The sequence below is a fragment of the Suncus etruscus genome, chromosome 7 (assembly GCF_024139225.1).
Source record: "Suncus etruscus isolate mSunEtr1 chromosome 7, mSunEtr1.pri.cur, whole genome shotgun sequence".
Lineage (NCBI taxonomy): Eukaryota > Metazoa > Chordata > Mammalia > Eulipotyphla > Soricidae > Suncus > Suncus etruscus.
The window spans coordinates 7,150,673-7,174,049 of NC_064854.1; the positions used below are offsets into that span (position 1 = coordinate 7,150,673).

At 54.5% G+C, this 23,377-nt stretch overlaps 1 long non-coding RNA gene across 1 annotated transcript; it reads left to right on the top strand.

Annotated features, from left to right (window-relative positions):
* The first annotated feature begins 20,596 nt into the window (after positions 1-20,596).
* Positions 20,597-22,607, top strand: LOC126013342 (uncharacterized). The gene is made up of 3 exons (XR_007497524.1): positions 20,597-20,661; positions 21,606-21,709; positions 22,569-22,607. It is a non-coding gene; the product is annotated as an uncharacterized LOC126013342 (long non-coding RNA).
* The last annotated feature ends 770 nt before the right edge of the window (positions 22,608-23,377 follow it).

Here is a 23,377-nt window from a genome sequence, read left to right on the forward strand (position 1 = left end):
AGCAGAAGGCATGGACTGGGCCCGGACTGGGCCGTCCATCATGGCCTGTGTCTTTGAAATTCACAGCGCGGCTGCGTGGCTTAAACGCCCGCACGTAATGCATTTTAAAGAGCATTTTCTGCACACATCCATTTGCTCGGGCCTGGCCTCGGTGCAAGATGGAGCGGCCTGTTTGGCATGCACGCTATGAGGTGGCTTGGATGCCTGGGGGTAGGGGGAAGGGCTGTCTCAACCACTTGGGCTGAGTGATGGCTCTGCACAGGGCCATGGCGGAGGAGGAGGTGGCCCTGTAGGGAGGACTCAGGGACGCAGAGGAAGCAGGGCTGGGGCTCTGCGGATAATAGGTCCATGATGGCGGTGTTTGGGGATGATGGATACGCTGCCAGGTGATCCGTGCCTGCAGAGCGGGTGCAGCCAACCCCAAACCCCATCCTGATGTGCTGCTTTCACGTCCCCTTCCCATCCAGCCATACTGTGGCCACTTCTTCCCTCAGTCACAGCCGGGACAAAGCTATTTTGTTGAAATTCTTGGGCTTCTGTTTTCCTCCCCTCCTGCCCACCGGAACCACTCAGCACCCACCCCCCTCCAGCACTGGATGCTGGTACTGGCCCAGCCACACTCTGTCCAATCCCCACTGCCCTCACGAACCTCATTTGTTTCTATGGTTTGTGGACCCTGTGGAACTGCCTTACCTTGGGAGTTTTAGGCCTGGACCCACCCACAAAGACCCCGAGGAGGCGGTGGGAACAGGTGAAATAGGGCTGAGGCTTCTTACAGTTAGTCTGGCTCAGGGTACCATCGGGACAAGTGGGAGTCAAGCTCCTTTCTACATTTTTTTTTTGTTTTGTTTCTGGGTCAGACTCGGTGGCACTCAGGGTTCCTCCTGGTTTTGCACTCAGAAATTGCTCAGGCAGGCACGAAGGACCATATGGGATGCTGGGATTCGAGCCACCATCAGTCCTGGATTGGCTGCATGCAAGGCAAACGCCCTACTGCTATGCTAGCTCTCTGGTTCTGCCCCTCCTTTCTAGAAGGCACCTTATAGCCCCGGACTCTGGGGCTTCTTGTGCCTTTTGTCACAGTGCACCACCTGACCTGACCTGTCCACTGACTGCATCCTTGGGCTCTGAATGGCATCTGCTTCTGCAGGTGTTGACCCCAGGCCCCGGGGGAAGCTGGCAGGATCTCCCTCTGCTTCGAGACCACGGGACCGGGAAGCCAAGTTCTGGGCTGGTGGGGCCAGCCCTGCTGCTGCAGAAGAGAAAAGCCTTCTCAGGTGGGCCCTGGGGACCATGGTGGGGCAAGGGGGAAGACCAAAGGGACATGAGTGGCTCTCCATTCTCCTAGGGAGGCATTCAGGCAGGGTCACTAGTTTGGGAGGCAAGACAGCTGAGTTTCAGCTGGAAATGGCCCTCTGCTGTGCTCCTGAAACAGTGCTCTATGCTCATTTACTGGAGGAAATTAGGGAGCAGACTCCCCCAAACCTTGTTCTGCTGCTCCATCAAACCCAGTGTGGGTTGTTGTTTTGGAATATTAGGGTGTGGTTTCCAAATCGCAAACCAGATGTCAGTAGCACCCCCTGAACTATGGTACCTTGTTGCATATCCTACTGTGGGTATGCTGACCTTGTCTCCAACGGGGTCAGCCGAGGCCCCCCTGAGCCGGATCAGGCACCATCAAAACCAACCTGCCCCTGAGTGGGGTCCCTTGAAGTCTCTGGAAGGTGGGGGGGGGGTGAATGGTTGCAGAGTATTCCCAGAGTGGCCCTGGACTGGGCCCTGCCCTACCTCACGCTAACCCCATCTGTCCTAGAAATGACAGCCCACAGCCTCCCCGTGAGCCGGACCCCTGAGACCCCTGAAGAATTGTCCACAGACTCGCCATTAGGTCCAGAGAGCTGGCAGCTGAATCTCTCCGACTCAAGGACGGATTCAGGCAAGACTCCAAGGCTGGGGCTGTTCTGGGATAGGGGGGGGGGGTCTCTGTCCTTGTGGCTGTCCTTCAGAGTCAAGGGCCTCAGGGCTGCCATGGTGGTCCATCCAAAGCCTTCCCCTTGCAGGTCTCCTGGACACCCCCACGGAGGCAGGGGCTGCAGATGCGGAGCCGAGTGGGCTGTCAGCACTGATCCAGGTTCTCATGAGACACAGCTATGTCCCCGCACTCATCACCATGATGGTGAGTACCCCCTGGCTTGGACCCGGACTCTCGGGTGTCCTGAGCATATGAATGGCTCAGCAACTGGGCATGGTGGAGTGGGGACCACTAAAGAAGGTTCTAGAAGTCCTCATCCCTGTGTGTGGCAATAATGGGGGACCCTAGAGAAGGTTCTGGAAGCTAGTCCCAAAGGTTTGCAGTGGGAGCTGCCCCAAAGAAGGTTCCAGAAGCTGGTTCTTTGTGTAGTATTTGTGTGTGTGTGTGTGTGTGTGTGTGTGTGTGTGTGTGTGTGTGTGTGTGTGTGTGTGTTCAGGGGTCACTATAGAAGGTTCTGGAAGCTAGTCTTGAGTCATGCAATGATGGGGGTCACCTGGAGAATGTTCAGGTCTCTGGGTGGTGCAGTGGAGGATGCCCTAGAAAAAGTTCTGGAAGCGAGTCCCTGGACTCTGCAGTGGGAACAGCCCCAGAGAAGGTTCTGGAAGCTGGTCCCTGGACCATTCCATGAGCCACTATTGTTGCTCTCTGCAGGTCTGGAGCATCACCCATGCCAGCTGGCTGGGCTTTGTCCTGCTGCTCTGGTCCTGTGGCATCTGGATGGCCCGGGACCACCGGAGCCTGGCCATGCGCAGCGCCCCCTGCCTAGTGGGCTACGCCAACATGCTTGTGCTGCTCAACTTCGCCGTGGGGCTTCGGCTGTCCCAGCAGGAACTCTTTCCGGGGGTGCCCGATTGGCTCCTGGCAGATCTGGACCTCAAACTCTACCCACAGCCCTGCCTGCACCTGGGTGCCAAGGTCAGGCCTCCCCTGCCTTTGGGGGAGGGATAGGACGAAGGAGCCCGGGAGGATCAACCAGGGGGGAACAGTGACCCCTTCTGAGAGTCCCCTTCCATGAGCACTATGGGCAGGAGTCCACAGCAGAGAAGTCTGTGCTTCCCCCAGTCTCTGACCTTCTCCCCCAGCATCTCTGTTTCCCTCCCAGTGTCTCTGCCCCCCCCCCAAGCATCTCTATTTCTCCCCAGATCTCCTTCTCTTCAGCATCTCCCTTCCCTTCCCCCCTCCTAGAGTCTCTACGCGTTCCTCTTCTGGCTGCTGCTTCGCCAGCAGATTCTGGAGCAGAGGCTGCTGGCAGAGGCAGAGAAGAAGGTGGACAGTTGGCAGGAGGACTCAGTAGGAAAGAGTGGTACGTCCCAGTGTCTGCCACCCAATGGGGTGCCTGGGACATGCAGTCAGCCCCTCGGAGCCCTTTTGCTCCAGTGGGCAGAGCAGAAGCCCTAGGCCCTGCCAGGGGAGCTCATCCTGTCTGGTACCAGGTGCCCCGTGGTCAGTGCCCTCGAGGCTGAGTTTAGGGCCCACCCCCTGACCACAGTCCTGCATCTGAAAAATCTCTGGCCAGTGTGGGGGTGGGGGTGGTATCGTGCAGGGTTGGGGGTGCGAGATGGATCCTGCCTGAGGCCTGGTCCTCACCATCCCCAGAACATGACACAGTGCACGACACTGCCCTGGCGGGCTTCGTGGGGGCCTACGTGAAGGGCCTTCTGGTCAAATACTGGATCTTGGTCTGCTCCGCCATGTTCTTTGTGGTCAGCTTCAATGGCAAAGTGGCTGTGTACAAGATCATCTACATTTTCCTCTTTCTGTCTTGGGTCGCCCTGTACCAGGTTAGCAACCCCTTGCCAGCACTCGCCATCTACGGACCATCGTGTGCATGCATGCATGTGTGTCTGTCTGTCTGTCTGTCTGTCTGTCTGTCTGTCTGTCTACCTCCTTTCACACCCCCAATGCCCCTGAAGCTAGTCCCAGATCTCAGGCCAGTCTGGCTGAACCATGGTTGAGAGGCTGAGGTACTGATCCATGGGTCATCCTCAGCCTTGAAAGGCAGCTGCCCAGGAGAAGAGGCAAAGCTCAGAACTCAGGGTCTTTCTGGACCCTTTTCAGATCTTACTGCCCACCTCCCCCCAGCTTCACCTTCCTGTTTCTTGGCACTTAGGGTTAATGGAGACTCAGGGACCCCTATTTGGGTTGGTTGGCCCCCACCTGCTGTCCTTCACATGGGCACACTCAGCCCCACTAACCTTGGGCCCATTGATACTTCCCAAGGCAGGAAGAGGAACCATGTATGAGGCCTGATTTCTGGTACCCCCCACACACACACACACAAATGCCTAGTAACAGATCCTGGGGCAGGGGCAAGAGTTCATTTCTGTTCTGAGCTCTGTGCATGGGGGCCCAGATGTTCCCGGACTGTCCTGGGGGGCGGGTTTGTGCGTGGGGGTCCAGCCCTGGGCTCAGTCAGCTGTGGGACCCGCAGATCCACTACGAGTGGTGGAGGAGGGTGCTGAAATTCTTCTGGATGGGAATGGTCTGCTACTCCATGATTGTGCTCATCGCCATCTACACCTACCAGTTCCGGAGCGTGGCTGGCTTCTTCAACCACACGCTCGGGCTCTCGGAAGAGGGGTGAGGCCCATTCCCAGCTGCTGAGCCTGGAGCAGTTGGGGTGACCGGGCAGGGATGCACAAAGCTGGAGTGCATAGTTCTGTGGTCCCAGCACTGAAGGCCTTTTTTGGTGCTTCTGTCCTTCTATGGTATCCTGGGTGGAAGAGACCCCTTGCTCCCTCAGACTGCCAGGCGGGCTTCTCCCTCGTCTTGCCCCCTCTCATGGCCCACCCTTGGCCTACACCCCTCAAATTGGGACATTCCCACCTCAAGTTGGGACATACGGCTCTGGTGTCTACCCTGAACTCTGTCCGCCTTCAAGGCCCCAAGCTGCCCCCTGCGAGCTAGGGCAGGGCCTCAGCTCAGTGTTTGACCTGGAGGCCCATGGTGGCCCCCCCAATGCCTGCAGGCTGCGTGACGTGGGCCTGGAGCGCTTTGCCACGGTGGAGCTCTTCGCCAAGATCCTGCTTCCGGCCACCTTCCTGTTGGCCTGCATTCTGCAACTCCACTACTTCAACCAAGGCTTTCTTGCCGCGACCAGCTTAAGCATGCCAGAACCTGGAGCCGAGGATGCCCCGTAAGTGCCCCCACAGGCCATGCCCACCTTTCTCTGCTGAGGCAGCTCACATTGAGACCTATGTGAAGGCAAAAGTTTCTCCACTGGTCACACCAGTCCTGAACCCTGTGCCCTTTCTTCCCCAGGAATGCTGCCGAGACCGCCGTGGGGCTGCTTGCAGACATGTGAGTCTTCATAAGGGGGTCCCCAAGCTTCTCCTGTAGGACACAGGACACCCCTGGCTCGTGCTCAGTGACCCCTTCCTCCCCTCTCACCCCTTTTTCCTCCCCTCAGCCACCCTCTTCCTTGCTCTCCGATGGTCCCAGCTGGTCACAAAGTTGGTTGCCCCACATCTGAGTCCCAGGGGAAAGAGTTTTAGGCTTTTGTAGGCTGTAAAAATTGTGTCTCCGGGCCCGGAGAGATAGCACAGCGGCGTTTGCCTTGCAAGCAGCCGATTCAGAACCAAAGGTGCTTGGTTCGAATCCCGCTGTCCCATAGGGTCCCCCGTTCCTGCCAGGAGCTATTTCTGAGCAGACAGCCAGGAGTCACCCCTGAGCACCGCCGGGTGTGGCCCAAAAACAAACAAACAAAAAAAATTGTGTCTCCCTCTCTCTCTAGGCTCAAGAACCTACTACGCAAACTCCCCAAGAGGTGAGAAGCATCTGAGGAAGGAATCCACCTTCTCACTGCCAGATTCCTAGAGTTAGAGTTGCCAAGAATGATAGCAAAGTGGGAGTAGGCAGGAGGGAGTTCTCCATAGCCAGCCAGGCCTCATGGGTCCTGGTGATGCCCAGTGCCAGGCCAGGGCCCACCTGCCTTGCTTGTCACCTTGGCTCGGGACTCCTTTAGTAGGCTCTGTTGAAACAGGCCATCAAGGAGACACTGCAGACTCTGGGGGTGCACGTCTTGCATGTGGGAGACCTGGAAGGGGGGCTGCTAACCCCAGAATTAACCCTCCAAGCTTGGAGCTCAACTGGGAGCCCTGAGCATCACCTTGGTGTGACTTCAGAGCCAAGCCACACTGTGCTAAGCAGGCGGGGCTGGTTTATTTTGCTTTGATGCCCAAGTTCATGCCTTTGGTTCGCAGGGCCGAACCTGCAGGGGGGAAGGAGGTGGCCAAGAGTGGTGCAGACCAAGAAAGCCATGTCACAGATGATGGGGGGATGCTCGAGGATAGCGTGGAACCAGATAAGAGGACAGCAGATGGTGTGGAGCAAGAGAAACAGCTGCTGGAGGATAGTGTGGAGCTCAGCAAAAGGACGTTGGAGCATGACACGGAGCCATCCAAGGACAGTGTGATGCTCAGCAAAGAGACGCTAGAGCGTGACACGGAGCCTTCCAAGGATAGCGAGGCGCTCGGCAAAGAGACGCTGGAGCATGACACGGAGCCATCCAAGGATAGCGAGGTGCTTGGCAAAGAGATGCTGGAGCCATCCAAGGACAGTGTGGTGCTCAGCAAAGAGACGCTAGAGCGTGACACGGAGCCTTCCAAGGATAGCGAGGTGCTCGGCAAAGAGACGCTGGAGCATGACACGGAGCCGTCCAAGGACAGTGTGGTGCTCAGCAAAGAGACGCTAGAGCATGACACGGAGCCTTCCAAGGATAGCGAGGTGCTTGGCAAAGAGATGCTGGAGCCATCCAAGGATAGCGAGGCGCTTGGCAAAGAGATGCTGGAGCATGACACGGAGCCATCCAAGGATAGCGAGGTGCTTGGCAAAGAGATGCTGGAGCCATCCAAGGACAGTGTGGTGCTCAGCAAAGAGACGCTAGAGCATGACACGGAGCCATCCAAGGATAGCGAGGCGCTTGGCAAAGAGATGCTGGAGCCATCTAAGGACAGTGTGGTGCTCGACAAAGAGACGCTGGAGCATGACACGAAGCCATCCAAGGATAGCGAGGTGCTTGGCAAAGAGACGCTGGAGCATGACACAGAGTTGAGTAGCCAGACTCTGGGCCAAGATGCAGAAATGGAAAGACAGACGCTGGAAGAGCACAAGGAGCTCAGCAAAGGGTCACCAGACACGGACCTGGAACCAGGGAAGCAGCCACCAGAGAAAGGTGCTACACTGGGCAGGGGGGTAGGGGGAGAAAAGGTTGGAAAAAGCCCCCACCCCACCCGACTCAGGGATTCTCTGGATGGTCCCAGAACCCTGGAGGCTTCTAGGCTGTTAGGCTGTTTGTAGACAGGTCCTTCGAAGCCCGTAAGGGCTGACCTTGGCCCATCATCCCTAAGAGCTTTAATCCTATGTTAGTCCAGGAACAAGGTTGTGCAGGAGACCAGTGATGCAGATATGGGGTACAGGTCTCTGCTGCCTGACTGGCACAGGTAGGGGAGCCCAGCCACATGAGGTGGATCTTCAGATTGAGAATCCCACAAGGCCCTCAAAGGCTGGGCAGTCCCCGAATCTATGGAAGCAAGGTCTGTTGTCTGTTTTTGGGTTATACCCGGCAGCACTCAAGAGTTACTCCTGGCTCTGCGCTCAGAAACTGCTCCTGGCAGGCTCAGGGGACCATAGAGGAGGCCAGGAATTGAATCTAGGTCAGCGGCATGTGAGGGAAACACCCTACTATTGTGTTATTTCTCTGGCCCCAGGTTTTGGAGTCTTAAGGGAAAGATTCTGGACTCTGCTTTACCATGCAAACTCTTGTCCGTGGGTTCAGATTTCATCCGTGGGTTTAGGTTCTGTCAGCAAATGCAGAAATGGTCCACAGGGAAGAGAGAATCTTGGGGACCACTGGGAGTACTTCCACCAACTCACTCAGAGAGGTAGATTTCCGGTGCTGAGCGATGGTCAGTTTCTTGCAAAGGAGCTCGTGGGCTAGTAAGTTGGGGAGTCTCTGTTCTAGGAGAAAACAGCTGGGCCCAAGTGCCTCGCCACAGGGCCAGAGCTGACGAGTATGACTAAGACGGGATGCCGCTAAGTCTAGAGCATACGATCTAGAGCACTTGGCCTGGGGGACACTGGGACATGGAGGGGGGACAGTGTGTCTGGTGGAGTGTGGGCTCACTGGGCAGTCGTTGTTGGGGGACAGTCAGCCTCTCAGGTTGCTTGTCTGGCTTTCTCTGTGTCTCCAGAAAGACACGAGATACTGTCCCTACAGTAGGGGTATCAGCTGACTCTCGCTGTCTTTGTCTGTCTCTCTTCTCTACGTCTCTGTCTGTCCCTCTGACTCTGTCTCTCTTCCTCTCTTCTCTGGCTTTGTCTGTCTGTCTGTTTCTCTCGTTGTCTGTCTTCTCTATGTCTCTGTCTATCTTTGTCTCTCTGACTGTCTCTCTGTCATTGTATCTCTCTCTTCTCTATGTCTCTGTCTGTTTCTGTCTCTGTTGCTATGTCTCTGTCTTTCTGTCTTCCTCTCTTCTCTGTCTCTTTCTTCTCTATGTTTCTGTCTGTCTGTTGCTGTCTCTATCTTGTCTGTCTGTTCTGTCTGTCACCATCTCTCTAACGTCTGCCTCTGTCTTGTCTCTCTGCTGTCCATCTGCCTGTCTGTCTGTCTTTTTCCTCCAGAGGAGGATGTGGGTGAGTGGGACGCAATCATCGACAAGCTGGCCGCCGGCTTCCTGAAGCTTCTAGAAATAATCGACGGAACCCAGGTGTTCCTGTGGCGTGTCCTGGAGATCCACATTATCAAGTTTATCTGCCCCGTGGTCATTTGGTTCACGCTGCAGGAGGTCAGTGGGGACCGGGAGGCACCACGCTGGGCCCTTCCAGGTGTGCGAGTCTTGGATCCCCCCTACCATGCCCACAGATGGTCCTTCCCACCCTGCTGCAGGTGTCCCTCATGAACTCACTGTTCTACATATCCTGGGTGGTGGCCATTCCCTACTCCTCCCTCCGTCCTCATGCCTCCCACTTCTCCACCGTCTGGGCCTGCGTGATTGTCATCTGCAAGATGCTGTACCAGCTCAAGAGTGTCATGCCTGCCTCCTACTCCTCTAATTGCACACAGGTGGGTGCTGGTGGGTCTTACGGGGGTTCCTGGCAGAGCTCAGTGGCCCCAAGGTGTGGGCGCTTTCTTTGGCCTCTTTGGCCCAGGGTCCCAGAGCCATGCCCGGGACCTGCCCAAGATGGGAAAGGGACACCCAACACCTTCAGGGCATCTATCAGAGGGCACCGTGAGGCCCAAGGGAACAGTGCCATTGGCTCACTCTTCTTTCAGTCACTCGACAAACACTGACATGGGGCCCACTCCAAGTCAAGCTTTGTGGCCCTCAGGGATGGTCACATTTTGTTGCCAAACAGTGAAAATTGAGGCTTAGGACTGCAGAGGCTGATAGCTGTTCCCTAGACTCCCTCCCTGGGCTGAAGGACCTCACCAGCCCCCAGACTGGAGCTCGGGGAATATCCAGAGCTGGAAGCACCTTCTGCCCACCTGATCTCCCACAGAGGGGAAACTGAGGCTGGGAGAGGCTTGGGAGATCTTCAGGTAGTGCCATGGCTCCAGGCACCCACCATGACTTCTCCAGGTGCCCCATGTCATTTCTGTGCCCTCACAGGTGTTGCAGGGGAATAACACACGCCCACCTCCCCAGGACTCAATCCTGATCGGTGACCTCGTGGACCCCGCCGAATGGCTAGGCGCACTTCGCAAGTGTGATGCGGCAGTGCTACCCTGTCTCAAGGTGGGTGACAGGGGCCCTGTGGCCACGGAGCAGCGCGCGAGGGTCGCCCTGCCTGGAGTCACCCTCATGCAGGGATGCTTCACATCTGGCCCAGACACCATGCAGTGGTTCTCAAACTATGGCCCACGGGCCACATATTGTATTTGTATCTGTCTTGTTTCTTCATTGCAAAATAAGATCTATGCAGTGTGCTTAAGACTTCGTTCATAAGTTTTGTTTTTACTATAGTCAGACCCTCCAATGGTCTGAGGGACAGTGAACTGGCCCCCTGTTTAAAAAGTTTGAGGACCCCTGCTAGGGTAACCCCAAAGTGGCATCCAATTCTCTGGCCCCTATTGAAGCCCACAGGTCACCCACATGGAACCCTTGTCCAGGGTGGGACTTTGGCTGGCACCCTAGCTCTTGCCACATAGCCTACTGCCTTGGGCTGTAGCAGCTTTCTTAGTGGGTGCTCAAAGCCCAGGTCCAGGCACTGGGAAAGCCACGGGAGAGTCCCCCTTAGCACGGACAACCCCACCCCAGAATGAAGGAATGAGGGGGGCATGCTGGGGCCTCATTTGAATAAAGAGGAGTTGTAGAAGCTGGAGTTATCCCACAGTGGTAGGGCGTTTGCCTTGCATGCGGCCTACCTGGGATGGATCCAGGTTTGATTCCTGGCATCCCATATGGTCCCCTGAGCCTGCCAGGAGTGATTTCTGAGCACAGAGCCAGAAGTAACCCCTAAGTGCTGCCGGTTGTGGCCCCAAAAACAACAACGAAAAAAAAAAAAAACAATAACAACCACAAAAATGACCAGTTCCTCATCCAGGCTTCTCCGGAGGATGTTGACCCTACTCTCTGCTAGTACCCCCAGCAGGGCCCTGTCACCCAGCACACATTTCCAGACAGTCCCTCACGTCGAGCCTATAGGGCCATCGGTTCCCTGGGTGTCCACACAATGCCAGAGTGGCTCTTACAGTGGACATGCTGCTGTCCAGGGCCTGGGCAACATGGTGCCTTTCAGACGTGCTGAGGGTTAGCCTCAGCTTGGCCCAGAGGTCTTCCGAGAGTCAGGAAGAAACTGTCACAGTGGCTGTGTGGCCAATCTGTAGGGGCGCAGACGTGGCCAGCACCCCCAATCAGGCCTCGCCTTCCACTGCCCACAGTGGAGTCAATCTCTGGGACGGGCGTGTGGCTAAATATGATCTAATAAGGTGGCCCTTTTCAACGTGTCAGATGATCAATGCGAGAGAGAGGCATATTCATAACGGAGGACGCCCCCTTCCCACGGCCCCGTTCCCCATCGCTCACCCATAGCCCCCCGCCATCAGCCGCAGCCGGGAAGCTAAGCGTTTCTCCCCCACCCACCCATCCATCACAGCTCCCCTGGGGGTGCCTGCAGGGTCCCTCGCAGGGGCCAGGGTGACAGCATTTAAGGAGAAAGAGATGGCCACCAAGGAGAGGAGAGAGAGAGGCTTTGCATTCAGGGCTAGGAGCAGCGGGTGATGAATTTGCGCATTAACCAGCGACATTCAGTGGCGAGGCCGGCTGGGCTGGAGGGAGCATCCTTGAAGGTGGCGTCGCCGTGCTCGGCATCCCAGAGTGAGCTCATCTCGCAAAGCCAATGAACTCATTATCATGGGCTTTTTATTCTCGGCTTGTCAGGCGTCGTAACCGTATGAAGCATTCTCCACCTTGATCAATCGGGAAATCGATCGCTTGGAATTTGTGGCGAGCAGCGCGTCTAGGAAGTGGTGAAAGGAAATGTTTGGATGACATTAGGGCCATTATTTAGCCCCGGTGACAGCTGTGTCGTGACTGTCACTCTTGCCGGACACAGGCAAGCAGGCCTGGCTCGCATCTGCCCTCACTTGACCCTTTGCCCAGCAAAGCTGAATCCGGAGAGCTTGAGAAGGGGCTGGAGCGCTGGTGCAGTGGTAGGGCGTTTGCCTTGCACGCGCTGACCTAGGATGGACCTAGGTTCCATCCCCCGGCATCCCATATGGTCCCCCAAGGCAGGAGCAATTTCTGAGAGCATAGCCAGGAGGAACCCCTCAGTGTCAGCAGGTGTGGCTCAAAAACCAAAACCAGACAAACAGAGAGCCTGAGAAGAACTTCTGGGGGTGGTGGTGATTGTTGGGGGATGGTTGCGGGTGCTGACCTGAACATTTGCTCTGCTTGGCTTGGCAGGGCCAGCTCTGCATCTTGGCCCTCATGACTTTGGAGGCCACAGTGAGTCGGCACCAGGCATTTTACCGTTTCCGGCACCAGCTCCCGGAGCCCCTTACCAGCACCATCACCGAAGGGGTGACGCGCGAGCAACTGGACGAGGGTCTGCTGAACTGTCTGCGCTATTTTATCAACTACACTTTCTACAAGTTTGGGCTGGAGGTGATGCTCGAATGCTGCTCCTGGGTCTTCAGCTTGGGGGGACAGCCGTCCACAGAGGGAGGCCAGAGAGGGCCCTGGACCCACCCTGGTGCTCACTAATAGTGACCAATTTCCAGCCATCTGTCCCTGCCCATGGATCATGTAGTTAGCCCTGACATCCTTCAGGACAAGGCTGTGACCAGCCCTGACTTGAGATTGTTCCTCCACATCAGAGGTTCATTCTGGACCCACATCTCCATAACTAATAGAAAAGGGATCCGATTTGGAAGCCCAGAAGAGGCCCTAAGTGGCCGGACCTTCTTGGTCTTTTTCCTTGCATCCCTTTCTGGGTCTGGAGGATGCTGGTGGTGAGATCAACTGTCCCCATTGCCACAGTCATTGCTCTGGGCCCTGATGTGATTCCCACATCAGCAATTCTGTGCCCTCTTGTGCTTCTTCTTGAAGGAGCCAGGGACATACCTGGTTTCCTTCTTTATCTTTTCTACTGTTTTCAAAAGAGGAAGATAGTTCAGGAGGCCCTAGCAGACAGCTGGTGGCTTTTTGGCCCTGTTCTCTCTCTCTCTCTCTCTCTCTCTCTCTCTCTCTCTCTCTCTCTCTCTCTCTCTCTCTCTCTCTCTTTCTCTCTCTCTCTCTCTCCTCTTCTCTTATCTTATATTCTCTTTTATTTATTTCTTTCTTTCTTCCTTCTTTCCTTCTTTCCTTCTTTCCTTCTTTCCTTCTTTCCTTCTTTCTTTCCTTCTTTCTTTCTTTCTTTCCTTCTTTCTTTCTTTCTTTCTTTCTTTCTTTCTTTCTTTCTTTCTTTCTTTCTTTCTTTCTTTCTTTCTTTCTTTCTTTCTTTCTTTCTTTCTTTCTTTCTTTCTTTCTTTCTTTCTTTCTTTTCTTTCTTTCCTCTCTCTGTCTCTGTCTTCTCCCCACCAACTATTTCTCTGTCCCTGCTGTGTCTCTCCCCTTAGCCCCTTGGGGCAAGCTCAGACGCCATTTGTTCCCAGTCTAGACAGACTTGAACAGATCGGGGCTTGTCATTTATCCCTTTAGCCAATATATCAAGTGGCCCTAATGAATTTCGGGATGACGGGCACTTCCTAACAATACTAAAGCCAACACAGAGCTTGCAGCCTGTGCATTCAAGGGGGTGGGGGGCTGTTCTGTGTCAACATGTACCTGCAATGCATGTGTCCTGCCCGCAGCTGTGCTTCCTGATGGTCTTGCACACCATGGGGCGACGCATGGACTTTTACGCCGTGGTCCATGGCGTCTGGCTGCTGTATCTTCTGGGCCTTCGGCGGCGCAAGGCCATCGCTGAGATGTGGCCTCGCTACTGCGGCTTCCTCGTGGGCCTGTCCATCTTCCAGTACTTCCTGTGCCTCGGGGTGCCCCCCGCCTTCTGCACAGGTCAGCTCCTCCTTGCCCTGGGAAGCTCTAAAATTCTCTGCAGAGGTGGGGTACTTGGAGTGTTGGAGTTCCTCTACCAGAGACAAAAGCACCAGGCCCCCCTATCTGGTCCCCCTCTCTTTAGACTGAGCAAAGATGCAAACCCAGGTCTACAGTTCTGGATGTCACAGGAAGTGGGGGGTTCAATAGGAAAGTCATAGCACCCCACACCTTCCACTCCTTTCCCCTCTCCTCCCTCCCTAAGACCCCACCTTGCCCCTTTGCCCACCTCTTGAGCTCAGTCCTGTCCTCATCTCCCATCCTGACTCACCTCTCGGGGACCTGACCCTTTCACCCCTTCCCACCTGGCTCTGTTCTGTCTCCCTCGGGTGACCAGCTCCCCCCAAATGCCACAGAGTGTCCACACATCAGGGGTTACCCTAAAAGAAGTCCCCCTTGCCCCATCCCACCACCTTCTCTTTCAAACGTCCTCCCTGACCCTGGATCCATGCCCCACGTCTTAGTCATCCTATGGAAGCCGGAAGGAGCATTAGCGGAGCACAGACGCAACAGTCTCTGGACAAGAATGGAGACCAAAAGGAGATTGCTCTTTCTTTTACAGATTACCCATGGAGGAGGGCAAGCACCGAGGTGCCTTCCAATCTCATTAAGTGGCTTTTTCTGCCAGACTTCGCCAAGAGGCCCGATGCCACCCTCTTACTTTGTGAGTACAAGGGCGCTGGAACCTCTTGGCTTCGGGAACTTCTCATTCAGCAGGAACTGAGAGCTTGGCCGGGCCCAGTGTCATTCCAGTCTCCTGTACCCTCCAGCCGACGGGGTGTACACGTGGGATGAAAAACACTCACGTTGCGGCGCCACCTGTACCCGCCTTCGCTTCTGCCCTTTAATGGGAGAGGTCTCCGGCCAGCAGTTTTCTCTCAACCAGGACAGAAGGTAGAAGGCGAATACAAATAATTCGCAAGTGTTAAGCTCTTTTGTGAACACCTAGAAAATTAATCCGTAGAAGTTAATAATAAAAGCTCAAGCTGAATTCCTGTCAAGAGGTTTATTGAGAGAATAAGCAAAGCTTTTATAGCCTGTTTCAGTGGGAGGAGCAAAAAACACAGGATTGAAACTTAAACCAATCAGATTTGTACAGGTACAACGATTTTTAACCAATGGGAGCAGACACATTTTGATGGCGGGAAGGATAAGGAGAAACCTGGCAGGATGGGGGGAGGGGAAGCAAATCCTTAATAGATTCTAACAGTTTAAATCTTACAAAAATCTATTTATGACTATGCTTGAGAGCAGTTACAAAAACAGATTCCATGGAAAGATTAAGGAACCTAGTTAAGCCAGGTTCTCTGTGGTGAGCTAAGTTTATTTGCAGGGTTCTTTTGGCTCAGGGCTATGCAAACTTTTGGCTTGAATCAGGCAGCGGTGAAAAATCCATACAAAGTTCCTTTAAACATGTGGGTGCTCGGTCGCCCACAGTCTCCCTTCTTTGCCAATCTACTTTCCGATATTTCTCCCTTCCATCTTCGGGTAATCACCCAGAAGGGGCTGAGTGAAGAAATATAGTTAGCAGGTTCCAAGGTCCCCATCTAATTAAAAACTGCTTGCATCAGAGGGAATTTTAAATCAGAAGCATTATTCTGATGGCACTGGGGGGTGGGGAGCTGGACTCTCGATAGATGATTTAAAAGCCAGAGATTTAGTAAGATACTAAATAAAATGTGGACGGCTGGTTTGCAAATAGCGTTTCCAAATGTCTCAAAGACTTTCCAAAATGTGGCTATTTGGAAGTTAGCACTTCTTCATCCAAAGGAATGAGCACTTTCCTTGCGATTGTGGGGCATGGGGCGGGGCCTGCCCTCTGGTTAGGGTGCAGTGCTGATTCTGGCCCCTGAAAACAGGTTGAGCTATTGATGGGAAAGTGTCCCTGGAAACTCTATAAGAGAATCATGTGCTCACAACCTTCCCTTTGTCCTTCTTACTGTTGACACTTCTCACCTTTTTCTGGTTTGGGTTTTGTTTCATTTGGGGGTCATACCCATGGGTGCTCAGGGGTTACTTCCTGGCTCTACATTCAGGAATCACTTCGTTTATTAGGGGGGAATCATACCCAGAGGTGCTCAGGGGTTACTCCTGGCTCTGTGCTCAGAAATTGCTCCTGGCAGACTCAGGGGACCATACGGGATGCTGGGAATCGAGCGCTGGTCCATCCTGATTGGCTGCATGCAAAGCAAAGTCCCTATTGCTGTGCTATTGCTCCAGCCCCTATTTGTTTTTTGTTTGTTTGGGGGACACACCTGTGGTGATCAGGAATGACTTCCAGTCCCAGGGGACCATATAGGATGCCGGGAATCAAACCGGGGTCTGTCCTGGGTTGGCAGTTTGCAAGGCAAATGCCCTACCACCGTACTATCACTCCAGCCCCAGGAATCACTCCTGGCAGGCTCAGAGGACCCTCTAGGATGCCCAGGATTGAACCTGGCTTGGTTGCATGCAAAGCAAGTGCCCTCTCTGGTATGCTATTGCTCTAGCCTCCTTCCAACACTTACCTTTTTCCTGAACTGTTTCCCATGCAAAATTCCTTTTTTCAACCGGTCTTTCTGCCCATTGCTGAGAAACTCATGCCAGGCACCCCTTGGTGCCTCTGAACCCCAAGTTCCACAGAAAGGGGTGTACCATCCATACTTGGACTCAAGGCTCACTTTGGGCAGATTGGGACATGGGGGTTCAGGATACAGGCAAGCCACAACCTTCAGCTCTCCTCCAGAATTCTGTGTCATGTGGGTGATGGGCATAGCCTGTGGTATGAGAGGATGCTGGCATGGTACTCATATGTGTGAGCATGTGCGTTTGTGTGTGAATGTGTGTGTGCATGTAAGTGTGTATAAGTGTGTGTGGGTCCAGTCATGGGCCCGAGTGTCACCCCCGTGTCTCCACAGTCGACTTCCTGCTGCTGCTGGCTGCCTCCCTACAGTGGCAGGTGTTTGTGGATGAGAACCAGATGTGGATGAGGATGCGGGCGGGCGACAACGTGGAGATCAGCAGGGACCTTCAGCCGGAAGACATCGCCCAGCTCAGTCCGGTCCCCAACTTTATCTTCTGCCGGTACAAAGAAAACCTTAGTCCTAGTCCTAGTCTGTCTTAGTCCTCCCATGGGTGGGCGGCCGCACCAGGGCCCAGGAATTGTTTCCTTTGAAGAAGTTATTCTGACATTTTTAGTTTGTTTTATTTTAGTTTGTTTCTTGGGTTACACCCGTTGATGCTCAGGGGTAACTCCCGGCTGTGTGCTCAGGGGTGCTGAGGTTTGAACCCAGATCAGCTGCATGCAACGCAAGCATGCTCTCTGCTGTACTGTCACTCTGGCCTCTCTGGCTTTCTTTTTATATATTTAAAATCAAGCAGTTTAGGAAGAGGCAACTTTATGATTTATAGACAGAGAACATGGACCCTAATTGATCTTTTTAGATGACAATTTCGGACCCAGAACTCTCTGAGAGGTCACTCCAAAATTTTCGTTGCCTCTTCCTCCCAGTCGCTGCTTCTCTCTTAAACCCCCTGCCCTGATTTTTTTCCCCTGAGATGAGTTTTTTTTTTTTTTTTGGTTTTTGGGCCACACCCAGCAGTGCTCAGGGGTTCCTCCTGGCTGTCTGCTCAGAAATAGCTCCTGGCAAGCACGGGGGACCATATGGGACACTGGGATTCGAACCAACCACCTTTGGTCCTGGATCGGCTGCTTGCAGGGCAAATGCCGCTGTGCTATCTCTCCGGGCCCGAGATGAGGCTTGCCTATCTTACAATGTCAATGAAGTGGTACCCATGATAGTGATCCCTAATAACAGAGCCAGAAATCAGCCCAGAACACTTCTGAGTCTGATCAAACTCCCTGCCTCCCCATCACCCATCATTATCAAGTGTGACCCTGTTGTTAGAATGGCAGGGATGATGGGGCTGGAGCTCTGGCACAGCAGTGGGCATTTGTTTTGCATGCAGATGACCTGAGATAGACCCGGGTCCAATCCCTGCATTCCATGGGATCCATATCCATATCCATATCCCAGGATATGGGGGACCATATCCCCCAAGCCTGCCAGGAATGATTTCTGACTGCAGAGCCAGGAGTAACTCCTGAGTGCTGCCGAGTGTGGAACACCCCCCTGCCAAAAAATTAAAAAAAAAAATAAATAGAATGGCTGAGATAAAAAAAAAAAAACCAAGCAGATAGGACCCACCAAAGATGCCCTGTAAACTTTCAGGGATGCTGGGTGAACCAGTGCACTCACCTGGACACCCCCTTAGGGAAACAAAGGCTCAGGGTTAGTGCATAAAAGCCCATGAGGCTCATGGCTGCTAGAAAGTGGGACCACCCCCCATAATAGACTCTGTCCCATTCCTAGAGGGGTCCCATCTCCCCTGTAAAAGAATGAGAAGCCTAGCCCTGGCACCTTGACAAGGTGTTGGCAAAACTGCAGCCAGACAGGAAGAAGCCTGGTGTCCTGAAAGCCTAGGAAAAGGGGTGACACACAGGCCCCAACCAGGGCTGTCTGAAGATGGAGATGGGCTACCTGGCAGGAAAGGGCATCTAGCTGGTCGGGGGGATCTAGGTTATCAGCAAAGCCTCATGAGACCCCCAGAGTCCCCAAGTGCTTTCGTGAAGGGTGTGCTTGGGAGAATGGGGGCCCTTGTGGGGGTATGTTTGCCATGTTTGATGTCTTCCTGTACCCCTCACATTACGGGGACTCTGCCCCCACAGTTCCTACTTGGATATGTTGAAGGTGGCGCTTTTCCGGTACCACTTCTGGCTGGTGCTGTGTCTGCTCTTCTTCACGGGCACCACCAGGATCAGCATCATGGGAAGTGGCTACCTTCTGGGTTTTGGCTACTTCATGTTACATGGCAGCCATCTCCTCCTGAAGCCTGTGAAGTTCATCCTCCGGCCCTGGGACCGCCTGATCGCCTACTCGGTGCTGGTGATGGCTCTGAAGACCTTCATGTCGGTAGGGAAGGGTCCTGCCCCTCCGGAGCCTGATGCCCTCAACGTTGTCCCCACTAAAACCATAGCTGCCTGAATGACTTTTTTCAAAGATCGGGTTAGCCCAGGGGGGAGACATAAACCAACCACACTTCTCCATCTCCTGGTTGGGCCCTAGTGCAAGTGCTGGGACAGCTGATGTGACTGTAGTGATGTCACATTCAGGAGAATTGAGCTTGATGCTGGGTGGCCTATTGGGGCCCTGGCCAGGGCTTTGTCCTCCTAATGGCCGACAGGGCAGTGGTGGGGAACAGGGTCTTTAGAGAGGCAGCTTGAGGTAAGTAATGGGGACCAGTGCCATGGCCACGTGAGAGCTGGCAGCCATTCGTTTTGTTTCTCCCACCCAAGGCTCGGCCATGGCCTCAGTCTGAGTGACTGTGTTTTGGGGGTTCACTTCTCTCTTGCAGGTCGGAGGGTGCGTGTATCTGGAGACGTTGCTGGTTTCCCACTGCTGGGTGGTGCACAGTTTTGGTCTCTTCTGTACCGTGGGTGGATATGACCGAGGTAAGCACACCCCCCACCCCAGATCTCACCCTGGCTGCTCTCAGACACAGTTACAGAAGGGCCCAGCAGTGGACAGAATGGTCACACCCTTCCCATCTCTGCCAGCACCCTAGTTTCTGTGTCTCGCCCAGCTCTGATGCAGGCACATGAAATGATTCAAGAGGCAACTTTCCCTTATTAATAGCCACACCATGAGCACGAACTCTACTCCCCATATTGCCCACCCATCCAGTCTATACCCCCAAACCTCCTGTGACCAGGACAACACCTCCCCCCTTTTATAAACAGTGGTCATTTATTGAGTGTTTATTCCTGGGACCAAACTTCATGTGTTTTGTCAGACTCTGAGAAGGCACAGGGAAAGCTCCAGAAGAAATTCAGGGGGTGAGGAGTACCCTGGGACAGGGCTTGGAGGCCAAGGCTATGCAAAGGGCAGCAGACTTCAGTCTGGGGGTGCAGTGACCTTAGTTTTGGTGCTGCTTTCAGGCTGAGTGGCCACATTCTCCTCACCTTGCCTGGAGCCGGGGAGGGATGAGGGTGCTGAGTTGTGTCCAACCCGTTTGATTCAGAGAGGAGGGATCCTGTGTGACAGGCCTGTGACACAGCCATCCATGGCCTCAGCCTGACATAGAGGGACTGCCCATTCTCAGTGACTGACAGAGGGGTGCCCGTTCTCAGTTACTGGAGCCTACAGTAGTGTCCTGGGGACCCTGGAGGTGCCGAGTGGGAAGGTTCCAGCTCCAGAACACCCCCTGGCCAACCACACAATCAGTCCCATGGTCAGTTGAGCTCTAGTAGAGGTGCTTAAATCAGCCTTTTGGAAAATGGGGAGTGGGGCGAAGTGGGCTGACCTCAGTTCTGCTCACACGTGGCTCTGCCCACTAGACCTTCCCGAGGACGAAGAATGTGAGCTCCCTGAGAAGGAAGCGGGAATCCTCTGGGATGCTGTGTGTTTCTCCTTCCTGCTGATCCAGCGCCGCATTTTCCTCAGCTATTACCACCTGTATGTGGTGGCCGATCGGCTGGTCAGCAAGGCCATCGCACCCAGGTACCAGCCCTCTCGGGGGCTCCAAAGATTAGGGCACTTCCAGGGCCCTGGAGGGCAGAAGTATTTTCTCATTCAAGTCAGCCTGAAGAGCCTGGCCTGGAGCAGGCTGCTGGCCTAGGGGTCTTGTCCAGCAATCCCCCAACACTCAGACTTGATTCTGCATGTCCCCTGGGTGTCTGAGGGGTCAGGTGATCCGAGACAAGGGTTGCTCAGAGGCAAGGGTATGGGGCATGCGGTCTAGGTGGAGGCCCACATTTGCTCAAGGCCAAGGGGGAGAAGGGAGACTCTCTGTGGACCTTACCATCTGCACCCCCAAAGTTCTCAGTATGGCCAGAGACCTGGCTTCCTGGCTTTGGGTCCACTTGGCCTCTGTGCACGGGAATTGTTGGTTTCCTCTGGGCCCCCTGCAACCTGGGGCTCCACCTCGTCTGCAACGGCAGCAAGAACACACTCTCACCCTCAGTGGAGCGGTCATGTTGGAGATGTTTGTGAGAACCAAGTTTGAACGCTCGGAGGAGGCGGAGAGGAAGTCCAGGCTGGTCATCACTAAGCAGTGAGTGGCCTTGCTCTCTTCTCCGTGCGCCCAATGTCCCTCCATCCCACCTCGTGCCATCGCACCCAGACTCACGGTCAAGCTGACCTGGAAATGATAGCACCCGGTGGCCCCAGCTGGGGTGCAGGTCTGTGTGACAATGGGATAGAGATGAATTCTGCTCCCTGAAGATGGGGGAGGTGGGAGCTAAGTCAGGGCTGAGTGAGGGGGCCGAGTCCTAGGGACCATCCCTTTCCTCACATGTCCCCTGGGAACAGACACCATGTTTTGAATGCTGCTGTGTCCCTTTGGGTCCAGCCTCCACTTCCTCTGAGGGTTCATTGGTCAGTCAATGTGATGCCTCACCCCCAGTTTGTACACCCCAGAATTGTCTAGAAAACATTGGGATGGCACAGATGAGTTCTTTCTCCCTTAAGAGACTATGTCTTTTTTTTTTGGGGGGGGTACACCCAGAGGCACTCTGGGGTTATTCCTGGCTCTGGGTTCAGAAATAGCTCCTGGCAGGCTCGGGGGACCATATGGGATGCTAGGGATCGAACCTGACTTTGTCCCAGGTTGGTTGCATGCAAGGCAAACACCCTAGCACCAAGATATCTCTCTGGCCCAAAGAGGTCACCTGGGTATATAAGTGTGTGTGTGTGTGGGGGGGCAATAATGAGGCCTGGGGGGTTCAGAGCCAACTTCAAATAGGAAACGGGGCTGGAGGCAGTGTGGGGTGTGCATGGCAGGCTGTTGCTTCCTGGCTGCCTGTATGTCTCCCCTAGCCCCAGCCCTTCCTCCCACTGTATCCCATGCTCTGAGCAGGACTCCACGTCCAGGAGCAATGAGCAGGACCAGGCTCTCTCCCTGGGCTGACCCCAGCTCCACGAACAGAACAGTGGACACCGTTAGACAGCGCAGGGCTGGGAGGGGACATAGCTTCTCTGTTTGTCTTCTATTGGCAGGATGGATAAAATTAAAGCCAAACAGAAGAAAATTGAGGAGCAGCAACAAGCAGGCAGGAATCCTCAGCCCCCCGAAGGGGCTGAGGGCATGGCCGCGGCTGGAGGTGAGTTTGTTACATGGCACTTGGGGCCCATCCATCTCTAGTGGCCTGGAAACAGGACATTCAGTGGAAACTTCTGCCCCCCAGCCCCCATTCTCATGCCCCCAGGAACCATGAAGCAAATGCATTTCTGCCTTCAGAGAGGGGAGTTGGGGGGGGGCTGATGGAGGCTGCCTGTTTTTAACTGTCACAGCTGAAGAGGAGGCAGTGCTGGGAATTGGCACTCCGGGGCCAGACCCTCCCCAGAAACCAGCCTCTTCCTGCCTTTTAGGCTTGAGTGTTTTTTCCCCAAAACGTGACTTCCTCCAGGGTGCTCTAAAACTTAGGTATTTCATTGTTGGGGGGGCACGAACTCCACAGACGAGACTGCCTTTTCCCGTGAATGTGCTGACGAGGATGATGTCAGCCCTGGGCCTCTGGCTGCCCAGAAAGTCCTTCTTTGGGGGTGATTCTTTGGCAAATGCAGTTTTTATTCAGACTATGTGACGTGTAGAGCCGCCTCCCTTCATGGGGGCCAAAGCTGAATTATGGGGCTTTTTTCAAACAATGATCCACACTCAAACTTGTGTGTTGGGAGCCTCCAGGCCTGTCCCTGAGGGACCCCAGGAGTGAAGGAGACAGGGATGAAGGGGTCTGTAAGCTATACTGGGCTGGCCATCCTTGGGAAGTGGTTGACCCCCTTCCTTCCTTCTCTCCCTTTGGTGTCACTAATTGACTGGTCCCCAAGAGTGAGTGAGTGATTCCATAGGGGTGCTTCCTGGCGCTGACCACTTTAGTCCTGTCCTTTTTTTCTGTCCTGGCTGGGACACACACAGAGGGCTCCGTGTCCACTAAGGCGGTGACTCCCTCCTTCTCTGCCCAGGCGCTCCAGGTACAGCAGAGGATGGCGAGGAAACAAAATGGTGGCAGCCTTGGGTTAAACATCCATCCAGTGAGTTGGAGTTAGTACAGCTGCCCAGATCCCCCTTCAGAAGATTGAGTCTTGGGGGTACCCCTAAAATGGGCCCAGAGCCCAGGAAATGCTGCTTATTTTTCTCCAGGCATGTGAGAGGAAAATTTGGCTTCCCCCTGAAGTAAGACCCTCATGGGCTCCTGCCACCAGGGCACAACCCTATCCTTTCTGGAAGCTTCCTCAGACTCTGCATGTGCCATGGTGAATGGTGGGGGCCAGGGGGACATGCCACTGGGTTAGTGGAGCCCATGTTTTGTTCAGAGCTAACCGGTTAGCAAGGAAGGTGAGGCTGTGGCCACTGTGGACCCGCCATAGAGGGAGGTGGGTGAGTGGTCTCTAGGGTGACCTTCTTGGGTTGGGGGGGGGCACCTTCCCAGTGGTCCAAGATGGCAGTTACAGCCTCTTTGAGACGGACAGTGAGGAAGAAGAGGCAGCAGAGGGAAGCGACGTGGAGACGCAAGACCAGCGGCCCAAGCCCAAGACAGCCTTTCAGGTACTTTAGCTTTCCTGGGGTTGGTGCTAGGATTTGTTCTCAGTATGAGGAAGAACCTTACTCAGCTCTTCCCATGCTGGCACCTTTCTGCATGTCAGTCCTGTTGGCCATCCCCATGGGTGAGATTGGGGGACAGTGGCTGGGTGAGCACCTAACTGGGTCAGCTCTGGAACTCCGGGGTGGGATTTCTTCCCAGGAATGAAAACGAGGCCTGATCTTTTTATTC